Here is a 12,353-nt window from a genome sequence, read left to right as displayed (position 1 = left end):
TGAAGCCCCTCCCCAATCCCCTTTCAAATATAAAAGAACATAAGCTCTTGCACCGTCTATCAGACACCCATGCTCACCTGTGAACTCTGATCCTCATATCTACATCAAAAAGGAAGCAGCAAGCTGACATAGAAGGTGACAAACAGAACTGTAAAATTCATGCCAAAGAAAGGATTCTGTTCAAGTCAAGCATGGGAAACCAATGAGTTTATTAGGGTTAGTTGAAGAAATAAGAGTGTCTCAAAGGCAACTATGCCACCAGGAAGTGTCCTGGGCAACTGGACACTGTTTGTTTGTTTGTTTGTTTGTTTGAAACAGGGTTTCTGTGCATAGCCACAGGTTTTTGTGCATAGCCTTGGCTGTCTTAAAAGTCACTCTGTAGAATAGGCTGGCCTGGTTTCTTTTTGTCTTCCCAGAAAAAAAAAATCAAGCAACAACAACAACACACACACAGACTTAAATAAGAGACTTGACTGAGTTGATTATAAAATTTAAGAGATTCAATGAAAGGTAAGAGAAGTAACGTAGTTCATAGAGTATGGCAGGAGAAGACCATTCTATCTATGTACACGCAGCTACACGGATGACTAGTCTCATATGCATTATGAACAATTTACAAAAATCTTTACCATTGAGGAGTCCTCTGAGCAACTTATAAGCAATTACACTACTGAAGATTCACCAACCCCACTCAACCTTCAACTTTCTATATAACCTCAAGTTGTAGAAAGAGACTAAGAGTTAGACTGATTTCCTAGTAGGCAGATAGAAGGGACAGAGGCCATGGCTAAAGTACTAAGGTGGCAACCTTCCACGATGGCCAACTACTTCTTCACCCTCCTGACCTGAGACAAAAGACTGGCAATTTTTAAAAAAGGGCATTGGATGACCAGTGGCAGCACGTATTTTTAATTCCAACATTTGGGAGGCAGTAGCAGGCAGATCTCTGTGAGTTTGAAGCCAACCTCATCTACAGAGTGAGTTCCAGGACAGCCAAGGGTATATAAAGAAACCCTGTTTCAAACAAACAAACACATCCACCACCAATTTAAAAAAACAAACAAACAAACAAAAAAACACAGAGGCACTCTAGGCTTTTTTCTCCTGCTAAAGGTTACCCAACAGTTGTGGGCCAATCAACTATCCTATCTTCTTTCAAATTAAGCAGCCTTCAATTAGGGGAGGAAAACTTTTCAGAGACTTAAAAAAAAAAAACAAGCCGGGTGGTGGTGGCACACGCCAGTAATCCCAGCACTCTGGGAGGCAGAGGCAGGCAGATTTCTGAGTTTGAGGCCAGCCTGGTCTACAGAGTGAGTTCCAGGACAGCCAGAGCTACACAGAGAAACCCTGTCTCAGGAAGAAAAAAAAAATCCAAAAAACCAAAAAAAACCCAACCAACCAACCAAACAAAAAAACCCACAAAAAACAAAAACAAACAACAACAACAACAAAAAACCCAGCCTCCAAAGAGACTAGATTTTTTTTTCCAGTTTCCTTTACCCCCTCTGCTTTGCAGAGGTCTTTTTCTCTGTTTGCCTGCTGTCTATGTTCCCTTATCCCCAGCAAACACCTTTCTTCAACAGCTGATTCTGTCTGCTGCTATGGGTAGGGTTAGATTTTTCACTGCTACTTGTCATGCTCCAGATTTTTTCCCCTGCCTTTTAATTAACTGGCAGAGAAAACAAGCAGTCAAGACCCCGAGACTGTATCACAAGGAGGGAAGGGTGCTCATGAGGTTCTCATGAAGGCTAATACATCTTATGAACCTCAGGTGCTCCGTGAAAACCACACAAGCCTTGCGAACACTCCCCCTCCCCCCATGAGGGAGTGTCAATGGGCCCAATGTCAGGAGAATTTCCTGTGGATAATCATATTACTTTGACCAAGCCAACTCAGTCAACCGGTTCTCTAGAGAGGGAGTGAGAATTGAAAAGAAAAAGACAATTAAACAATACTATAGCAAGACCCCAGCCAGTTTTGAGGCGGAAGTAGGTTTCCTTTTTTCCGGTCAGCTTTTATATCTTTCTAGGTACAAACAAAGAATAAGGTCAGTCCTAAGGCATAAACAAAGTAGTTAAGGAACAAAGAAAGCACCAGTGCTGGGAAGGACAAAGGAAGGTCCCAAGATTACACTATTCAGAGTCTCAACAAGAACCATCAAGATACAAAAATCACATTCCTCAGCTGCATTCATCAGGAGCCTACTTCCTAGTCCTAGCCCAAAGTCAAATTCCTGCCAAAGGCCTACTTCCGTGTCCTGGCCCAAGGTCAAATTCCTGCCAAGTTTCTAGAAGCAGGCCCAAAGGCACTCCACATTACTGTGATTCAAGTTGATCGTGTTAAATCCAGAAGAAACATGTATATAATATATCTTTTCTTCTGGTTCTTTCCACATCAGCTTCTGGAGCCTTAGCGGTAATGATACAGGGATTATATAGGGATCATCTCTGAAGTTCAACAAATTACGAGTTTCCACAATAATTATGGAAATAAATTCATATTACCTGAAGCTGTCATGAGGGGTGATCTACAGGTATAAACACAGAGGTGTTTAGGAAGAAAGTTTATAGTACATCACATCTGTTTAACAAAGCAATAACTGCGGCCTCCCCAACCACCATATTCCTGGCCAATTCCCTCAGGACAAACAGATAAGTCTCCGTTCAAAGTCTCACCATCTGCAACAGGGATCATGGAAACTACAGTTTGTAAGCGCATGGAGGAAAGATGCCACCCCAGGATTTCTTCCCTCCTGGACTCATCTGTGAGTTGGTCAATTCCTGTTCACATGCAAGGTATCCTGATAATTTTCCCAGGGAAACTATTCACCTAGAGCAGGCACTAGCAGACCAAAGACAGGCTCCCATCTGATCCCCCAGATTGGGGACAGAGATTGTATTGCTATTACTCATGGGAGCATGGGTGACACAGGCAACAATGCTAGCAGGAAGTCCGCTGGGCAAATACGGACAGCTAGAGCCCTCAAGAGTCCCTTCTGCAACTTATGAGAAACTGTACTATCAAGGAGTTCCCAACCCCCTGTCATGAGCCTTCTGAGCCCCATTAAATAAGCTCTATGAGTTTTCCCTTCTTTCAAAAGAGAACACTCATCTCCAGTCTCACTGCCCATGGGAGGTCACAGCTACTGTGATACAAGATGAACATGGTCAGGTACAGTCTGGAGGAAACAGAGACACAACTGTTCGGTTGCTTTTAGGGCTACTTTGCTTATGGCTTTTGGAAGCAAGCATTGCTCCAAGCTAATTTTTTGCATAACATAAGCTGACTTCAGAAACTTTGAGCCAAAAAGTAAGATAAGACAAAACAAAAACCCAAACCTGTGATTTTTTTACAATTTCTAAGGTCACTAAATTTGTCTATCTTAAGTTGAAAAATGGCATGCAATCATATCTCATTAACAGAGTTTTAGGGCATAGTGCTAAGGACAGTAGCTGGTCATGTCTCTTCATCGTTTCACAATGAGGATGTAGGGTTTCTGTTTTCTGTGGAGAAACTATTACGTTAGACAAGAGAATTTATGAAATGAGAAACGTGAACAAAAATAGGCAGACAGTCAGGCAAGGGGGCATATATCTGTAGTTAATAGCTTACAGACATTTTAAAAAATTTCACTTTAGCCCAGGGTTTAATACTAGCCTGGGCTGCAAAGTAACGCCCCATTCAAAAAGCGAAATAAGATAAGGAAGGAGAAAGAGGACGGGAAGGAGGAAGGAAGGCTGTGGGCTGCGCGCTTTATGAACTCTCCTCCTCCTGGAAGCTGCACGTTTCACCCTCGTGTTTGGAATGGGAGCAGTAGGCTTCGATGGAACCTCGGCTGCCTCGATTCCAGTTGATTGATTGATTGATTGATTGATTGGGAGATAAGGATTCAAATGGACTAAGCCAGGAAACCTTCGAATATGAACTTGCCCACACATATTGGTTCGTGTGGTGTTGATTACAGTACACAAGGATTATATCTGATATCTTGGGTTCTGAAGACAATTACTTATATTTTTTAAATAAATAAATCTCTATTTTATTTTTTTAAATTATGTATGTATTTATTTATTTTATTTATATGAGTACACTGTCACTGTCCTCAGACACCAGACGAGGGCATCGGATCCCATTATATATGGTTGTGAGCCCCCATGTGATTGCTGGGAATTGAACACAGGACCTCTGAAAGAGCAGTCAGTGCTCTTAACCACTGAGTCATCTCTCCAGCCCCCCAAATTACTTACATTTAAATTCTATTTTGATACTTAATATCACATGATCTTGGCAAAATGTCTTAACCTGTCTTCGGTTTCCTTATTTGTCAGATAACTATAATATCTATTTCATATGTTTACAGTGAATATCAGAGCATAGAAAAGCATCTTACATATGCACCTACCCACATAGTGTGAATAAATATGCAAATACCACATACACACAACAGACATACACCTACTGACACAAACAATGAGATAAGGAAGGGGAAAATCAGAGAAAGGTTTAGAGATGAAGAAGTTTGTAAGTTTAAATTTTCTTTCTTTCTTTTTCTTTCTTTCTTTTTTTCTTTTTTCTTTTTTCTTTTCTTTTTTTTTTTTTTTTTTTTTTGTTGTTGTTGTTGTTGTTTTCGAGACAGGGTTTCTCTGTGTAGCCCTGGCTGTCCTGGAACTCACTCTATAGACCAGGCTGGCCTCGAACTCAGAAATCCGCCTGCCTCTGCCCTCCAAGTTAAAGGTGTGTGTCACAACCGCCCGACTCAAACCCTAATTTTAATGATGGTTATTAAACACTTTAACCTCTCCTTTAGCCCACCAAACACCAGAGGTAATGGAAAAGAAAGGATATGGGGGAAGTAGACCTGTTTAGAAATGATTCTTTGGAGCAACTCCCATCTGCGCTATCTGGAAATCGGCAGTTCAGTTCACAGGTCTCCAGGGGCAACTTGATCCATTCGCAAACATTTCACAGATACACCAGAAGTCCAATTTGGTAGAGTCAGGATAGCAAACATGAATCAGCAAAGGTGTACTACCTAGCAGAGACAGCCAGGCTTCAGTCTGGGCTGGAGTCAGCAGCCGGAGGGACCAGCAGGAATGCCAGGACAAGTTCTCAGCTGTGCCTCTCAGTGAAGTGGAAGATCAGTGAAGACTTGAGACCAACAAGCGTTGCACAACTAACTCTGTGAGCAAGCCTAGCTAAGCCTCCACCACTGTCCACCGCGTCCTTCTTATACTCCCTCCACACATCACGTGCCCTCCTTTGCTCTTGCCTCAGCCCAGGCATCTGTCTCAGCTGACATCACTCCGCCAATCAGCCCAAGTCCATTGAAGCAGCAAGAAACTATAGCACACCACCAGAAGATTTTTGGTGAGTTTCTCTCAATGGAATCCCAACAAATGGAGCTCAACTACAAAATGTAAGGCGGACCAATACATGAGTGTCAGTGAAGAATCCTTCATACGTCATCTCAAGTCCTCTCATGTGTCCTTTTAGCAGAACATCCCTGTGTCCACTTCAATGGAATATTCCTTCACTTGTGTGCCTTAGCAAAACACCTGACTTTCCAAAGAACCCTTAAGTTTTCACTTCAGAAGGTTCATGTACAAATGCCCTGAGACAGGACAGATTTTGATGTTGGAGATGAAAATGGACCAGTATGAATGGGGTTATATGGCCTGAAAGGAGTCTGGAAAGCTAGGTAGGGTCTAGATCAGGCAGAACCTTAAAGGTCCTAATGACTTAGGTGGTTTTAAGAGTTCGGACCAAGGGCTCTGAGTTAGTGTAATAGTTGCAAGAAATAAGTAGTCAGAGCTGAGGGATATTTGGTAATAGGGGAAGAATGGAGCCCTGGTCCCTCTTGCCTACTTAGACTATTAGATAATCAACCAACAAAAGAGGAGCAATTTCCTTTGTAACTAATAAAGTAAGATTAATAGAATTATATCACCACTTTAAAACTCCTAATAAATTCGTTGATAAAAGCATGACTCATCAGTGACTGCTAACATTACAAATAGAAAAAGACAAGCACACATTTGTGTATTGCCTAATGGGAAAGTGCACAGTCTCCTATGAAGTAATCTTGCCCTAAATCAAAATTGAATCTGATAAAACATCTAGATCACACTACTGATTCACACAAGAGGACAGGAGGGAAGGGAACCTGCTATGTGTATCAAATGTCAAAATTAACATTGTGGCCAAAAACGCAACACAATCAGTTACATCCAAGAGGCAAATAAAATAGAGACCTTAAACATGTACCAACCAAGCAGAGTATAACTCAATAAATTAGAAAAAGAATATATGTGAATGTAGATAAACAGAAAGCAGCTAGGTCAGTGGTTTATCAGGACTGTAGAGCTGTGGTAGAAAGAGTAATAGCTAATAGGTCTGGATTTCCTTTTAGGTGATGATAAAGTTTAAAAATTGACTAGAGTGACGGTTGTACAACTCTGTGAAATATTAAGAATCTCTAAGTAGCTCACCTTAAATGTGTGAATTATGTGGTATATAAGTTGTATTTTAATAAAATAGGTACACATAAACTATATATATTATATATACAGTATATAGAGTATGTCTTATTATTATCTGATATGGTCTGAAGATGATAAACAATAGCTGGACTTTCAGTTTTGAATGAGCGAGTTTATTAAGTATATAGCACACAAAGCAAGAATAAATAGAAGAGCAAGTAGCAGAGAGACACCAAAACATCCAGCAGAAACTGACCGGGAAAGCCCCATCCAGTCAGCCAGTTCCAGACTGAGAAAGTAAAGTATCCCTTCAGGTGAAGCTTTCCGGGAAAAGAACAGATAACAGCACAAAGGTAACTTCATCAAGTGGGACTTTTAACACCATCTGACTGAAACCAACTGGACAACTGAAGCAGTCAGCGGAACTTCCAGTTTTCTATACCCACTCAGGTATTTTAATGTCATGTGGTAGACAATGGTAACCTCTGTTAGAAATGGTTTACCTTAGAGCTGTTTTCAAAGTCAGGGTGCCTTCACTGTTGGGTTATGCTGTTTTCTTCTCCCAGTGTTACAGAGGTATGTGTGTCCATCCACAGACAAAGGGCCTTAGAGGATATTATGAGGAAAACATGCTTGCATCTTGAACAGGGATGGGGAGGCAACCCCATTTCCAGAGCCAGCTTCTCAATGAGCCCAAACACCACATGACAAGTTACAGATATTATGTACAATATAGTTATGTCTCAAATACATTTTATATTATTCAAAGTATAACATAATAAAACTATCAAAATATAAAATCATAAAACTATCAGATACGTAAAAGAAGAGATCCAAAGATGTAGAAAAAATATCCAAAGAATGGAATATTTCTACTTAGAGGAAATAATGTTATTCAAGAAAGACCATCATATTTTATAGGTGAAAAAATAACTCTGCAACTACCATGTTTCTTGAAAGAGACAAGGAAAGGCCCATACGGTAGTGTTACAAAAGCCACGGTAAGAACTTGGGACTTTACCTGAGAACAACAGAAATTGTTGGCTGTTGAATGACATGGTTGTAGAGCATTACAGTTCTGGCTTCCACATGGACAGCGAAGAGGAGGAGGAACCAGGTAAGAATTACTACAACTGGATACCATCTGTTACAGTCTAGGACGGTAGCAGTGGGAATGTGCATTTTAAACAGGAATAGTTCAATTGGGTAGGCTTGAAGTAGGGTGGGAAAGTGGCAAAGTTGACCTAACTAAGGGGAACATAAGAGACTGGCACGTTTCACGGTAAGGAAGAGATCGGTTTTTGTTTATATAGTTGGAAGGAGTTAATAAAGAAGTAGGGCTGGTTTGTAATGGGCTCTTGTTGAAATAATTCCAGTCAGGCTAGAACCCTTTCTGATGAGTATAAAGCATTCTTTCTCTGAAATATGGTTTGGTCTAAACTACTAAGTTCCCATTCAGCAGTTAAGGGTCTACCACGAGAAAGTGCCATTTTTGCCAGAAATGAGTTTCCCAAACAGCTCATGGATAAAATAATCCCTTCTGGAATTTGAATTCCTCAGAACCATCTACACTGGGTTAATAATTAAGAGTTCCTCATACTGTCTAGTTTGTTTGTTTCACCTGTGTACAGGATTCCGATTTCACAAAATCCTCCCAGCAGAATTATTCAACCCGGTGTCAAAGAAAGGTCTACCTATTCTAGCAACCCCAGGGCAAGTCTCTGCTAGCTGGGGAGGAAAAGAGGTGGGAGGCTGAGAGGCCACAGAAACTGATCCTGCCCAAAACCAGAATATAGAAGAAGGTTCCAGCAATAGCTAAGCTTTGCATTTTCTCCCACACCCTCTCCAAGCATCTAGAACTTTGCCTTTAAGAGACCATCAGCCACCTGCTGCTTAATAAATTCTTCAGACCTAAGGTGGGGATGGGCTGGGAGGAGAGCATTTTTAGAGACAAACGAGAAATAGAGCTTAGGAGAAAAAAGGAGAGGAGACAAGAGAATGAAAGCTCCCAACACACACACACACACACACACACACACACACCGTGCATGCACTCCAGAGTTCTGCCTGCCCTATGAACATTAACAGCCATTTCTGTCCCTTGAGTCACAATCAGAAATGTCCAATGCTCTTTTAACTGTCCTATTAAATAGACTAAGAAACAGGCTCTATTTGTCTACTTTATTCTTTATTCCCACTAGATTCTTCTCCAGTTGTTTCCATGACATTTGTTTTCAGTACATACTCCACCAAGGGCCTTTAGCTCAGGCACCTCCCTAGTTAGTAAGATTCTTCAAATCTCAGTGTAAAACCAGGCCCAATTTGCTTTCTGATTTTACTCATCACTGAAATGGAATAATAAAAAACATGATAGAATAATATTAAGAAACCTGTTGATTAGGTTGTATGTGTTGGAACATAGACTTTGGTTTTGTTGCCTTTATTTTGAAATTTTTCCTTGCTTAGGGTGCTCTGGTTCTTGGTAGAGGGTGATTTAAGTCAGAGGCGGTCAAGTGTCTAATCAGCTGGGAGACCAACCTGCCTTGCACAAAGAAGTCTTTCGGTTTAAAAGCTGGAGGTGTAGGCACACAGCATGTATATGCAAATACCCAGCACCCCAATGGTAGCAGCCTTGACTGGCACCCTGCCCACCTCCTCTTCTGAGGCACAACCCCAATTGCCTCCAGGTTCTGCCACCAATCGCCAGGTCTGAGGAAGCCACACCTTAGGGTGTTTAAATATCCTAAAGGTTGATTTTGCAGTGACCGAAACTCAAGACTGTAACCCTCTGGACAGTAACAGTCAATTTTCGGTGATCCGCACTTTCCCTTCCCCAAGGGCAACGAAGAGACTGTGTACTAGAATGGGGTTCATGGTTAGGGAAGGAATAGTTAGTTCACAGTTGCTTTAGGTTTTAGAAGCCAGTCTGTACTGGGGAAAGAAGAAAGACATGGGAGCCAACGTTTTTTTTTCTGGTCATCGCAGAACTGCACTTCCTGCCATGGTAATCAGAAAAGTGCTATGGCAACCTCAAAATACTACGAGGATGCTAGACGTGCCAAGACGCTCTGTAGCAACCCTTGCGAGGGATCGCTATCCATCCGGGAGAAAGCAGAGGAGCCCGCCGGTTCTCAGAGGCTCCAGTGGCCACGCCCTGATAGGCCTCAGTTTCCACGTGTGAAAAATGGCCACACCATCCAGATTCCTTTCCCGACAGAGAAAGGCTGGAGCGCTTCGCTGCTACAGAAACCACCCGAGAAAGACAGTTTTTTTCGGTTTTTAGCTCCAGGAAAAGCAAATCGTCCTAAACACTTCCTTCCTTCGGCGCAGGATCAGACCACGGCTACAAGAGAACAAACTGGACAGGCCTCATGGCGCTCATGCATATGAAGCACACAGACAAGTGCACAGGCTGGGTCAAGCAAGGCCCGCCGAGCTTCAGTGTCTGGCTCGCAGCACAGGCTAAGGACAGCTCGCACTACGCTTGCGCAATAGCCGCGCACCGCCTTCAGCCCGGCCCCGCCCCTCCCTTCCCTAGGCCGTCCGTCCGCGCGGAGCATTGTGGGACACAAACAAAGTGCCCCCCAAACAGGCTGGAGTGAAACGAGCGGCTACGGCGGCGCCGGCTCGCACGCGCGCTGCGGCGGCTCCCTCCCAGCTTCCCCTCCTCTCCCCTCAGTCCCTTTCCCCTTCCCCACCCCGCCCCGCCGGGCCAGCGCGAGCCATCGCCCGCCCTCGGCCAACCGCCCCCAACGGCCGCCTGTGCGCAGCGGGCTGGGCCCCTCGCTCCTCCCCTCAGGCCCTCGGCCGCCGGGCGCTCTCCTCCTCGCGCCTCGCACTCTCGCACCTCGCGGCCACGCGGGTGAGCGGCGCCGCCATGCGCGCCCAGTCCCAGGTTGCACCCTGGCCTAGGCGCGGCGGCCCGAGATAGGGTCCCTGGAGCCTCCCGGGGGAGGAGAGGAGCCAGCCGCGCGCTCCGCCCCCTCCCCCCGGGTTGCCGCCACCGCCACCGCCACCACCACCTTGCCGCCCAGCCTGGCGGGGAAGAGGAGGAGCAGTTGCAGGCCTCCGGGCCCCCCGCACCGCCGCCCGCAGGTAACGGGAGGGGAGGACCAGTGGGGAGACGGCGGGCCAGCCCGGGCACTGACACCACTTGTCACCCACCTGGATGCGGGAGGGAAAGGAAACCTGGTTTGTCACTCTTGATTCGTGCCGGGAGGCACCCACAGGGTCCCCCTCATTGGCAATTAATCCTTGGAGGGGGACTGGCCTTGGTCCCAGTGGACCTGAAGCAGTCACCCAGGTCTTCCAGGGGAGCAGATCTGCAAGAAAATCCGCCCAACAGCAAATGCTGTGCTGGCGGGGTGTTTATTACCCGCTCACCTGGTCTGCGCGCCAGCCCTAGACCTGTTTGTTCCTCCTTCTCCCGGGCTGCCCTACTCGCTCCCCCGCATTGGAACGGCACTTTTCTTAAAAAGAAACGAGGAAGAGAATGCAAACTCTTCCTCCCCCTCCCACCTACCTGAGGATCACTCTGTATCTGATCTTTTTACTGTGGCCTAACAAAAAGCAAGGGGTTACCTACAAGTGAAATGACAACTAAGTTATAACTGATTAGAGGAAATTGTATCTGTTTGATTTTTGTAAACCCTTACCAGAATCTGTTGGAAACCGCGATGTACATGTACTTCCACGGAACTTACAGAAATTAAGACCAAAACTACTTTTTTAAGCATATAAGCATACTAATCTGTTGATGTGTTTTTTCGAAAAATTCTCAACTTCCGCTTATTAGCATTTTTTGCAGAGATGAGTTAATACCAAAAACCAAACAATATAATAGCTACCAGAGGCTGGATAAAGATTGGATATTTCCTTTTGCGTTTTTTGGTAATTCTTGATTTAAGAAATACTACATAGATCTTGATTTTTTTTTTTTTGCTCCTCCCTATTTACTTTGATTTCCAGTTGATTTATCATATTCATTTATGTCTTTGTAGTTCTCCCAGTGGAATGTAAAAAGGAGTATTTTTTTTTTTTTTTTTTGTATTTGGTTTTTTCAAGACAGGGTTTCTCTGTATAGCCCTGGCTGTCCTGGAACTCACTCTGTAGACCAGGCTGGCCTCGAACTCAAAAATCCGCCTGCCTCTGCCTCCCAGAGTGCTGGGATTACAGGCGTGCGCCACCACCGCCCGGCAGGAGTATTTTCTTAATCCATTTGTATTTTACGCTGATTTGTATATATTAATTACAAAAACCAGGTTTGCTTTGTGCAACAGTGCTTTGCTTTGTTAGATCTGTGGTCTTATTCTTAGAACCTGATGGTATAGTTACTTTTGAATTTTATAGAATTGACAGAAACTTAGTAATATTAGTTGTAATTGGCCCTAAGTTACCCAAGTAGTATCTTGACAGTTGAACCCAGAGACAGTTCCTGGTTAAGGTGTCTTTTTCTGCTGTATTGCTCAGTAGTAATATAATTTATTTTATGGCCTGGAAGTTTTCAGTTTCACAGAAGTTGTCAGGGAAAATACAGTGAATATTAGAACCAGATTAGTGGTCAACCTTTCTTCCGTATTGTTGCCAGTTTTTGTTGTAGTTGCTACTGTTGCTGTTGAGACAGTCTGCCTCTTCCTCCTAAGAGCTGGATGGGATTAGATTCTTTTCCACCAGGTTTGATTTTGTTTTGTTTTGTTTTTCGAAACAGCATTTCCCTGTGTAGCTCTGGCTGGCCTGGAACTTACTCTGTAGACTGGCTAGCCTTGAACTCTGCCTCCCAAGCACTGGGAATAAAGGCATGCGCTGTGGCCACCACCATCACCAGGTTCCATGTTTGATTATTAAATATTTCCTAAAAATACTAAGACAAATTAA

The 12,353-nt window shown here is 43.7% G+C and overlaps 1 protein-coding gene and 1 long non-coding RNA gene across 3 annotated transcripts in view; one reads left to right on the top strand and one right to left on the bottom strand.

The window, feature by feature from the left end:
* LOC127689279 (uncharacterized) overlaps nt 1-11,089 on the bottom strand; it is a 47,375-nt gene extending 36,286 nt beyond the window's left edge. For both annotated transcript variants that reach the window (XR_007978874.1, XR_007978875.1), the window contains exon 1: nt 10,863-11,089. This is a non-coding gene — a long non-coding RNA (uncharacterized LOC127689279). The remainder of the gene's footprint in view (nt 1-10,862) is intronic.
* Zbtb44 (zinc finger and BTB domain containing 44) overlaps nt 10,037-12,353 on the top strand; it is a 51,298-nt gene continuing 48,981 nt past the window's right edge. Inside the window, 1 exon segment of the mRNA XM_052188769.1 lies at nt 10,037-10,574. The gene's annotated coding sequence lies outside the window, so the exon portion shown is untranslated.

Source organism: Apodemus sylvaticus, chromosome 7 (assembly GCF_947179515.1).
Source record: "Apodemus sylvaticus chromosome 7, mApoSyl1.1, whole genome shotgun sequence".
In the NCBI taxonomy this organism is placed as follows: domain Eukaryota; kingdom Metazoa; phylum Chordata; class Mammalia; order Rodentia; family Muridae; genus Apodemus; species Apodemus sylvaticus.
Note: the sequence above shows the minus strand (reverse complement) of the source record. Positions and strands in the feature narration are given on the sequence as shown.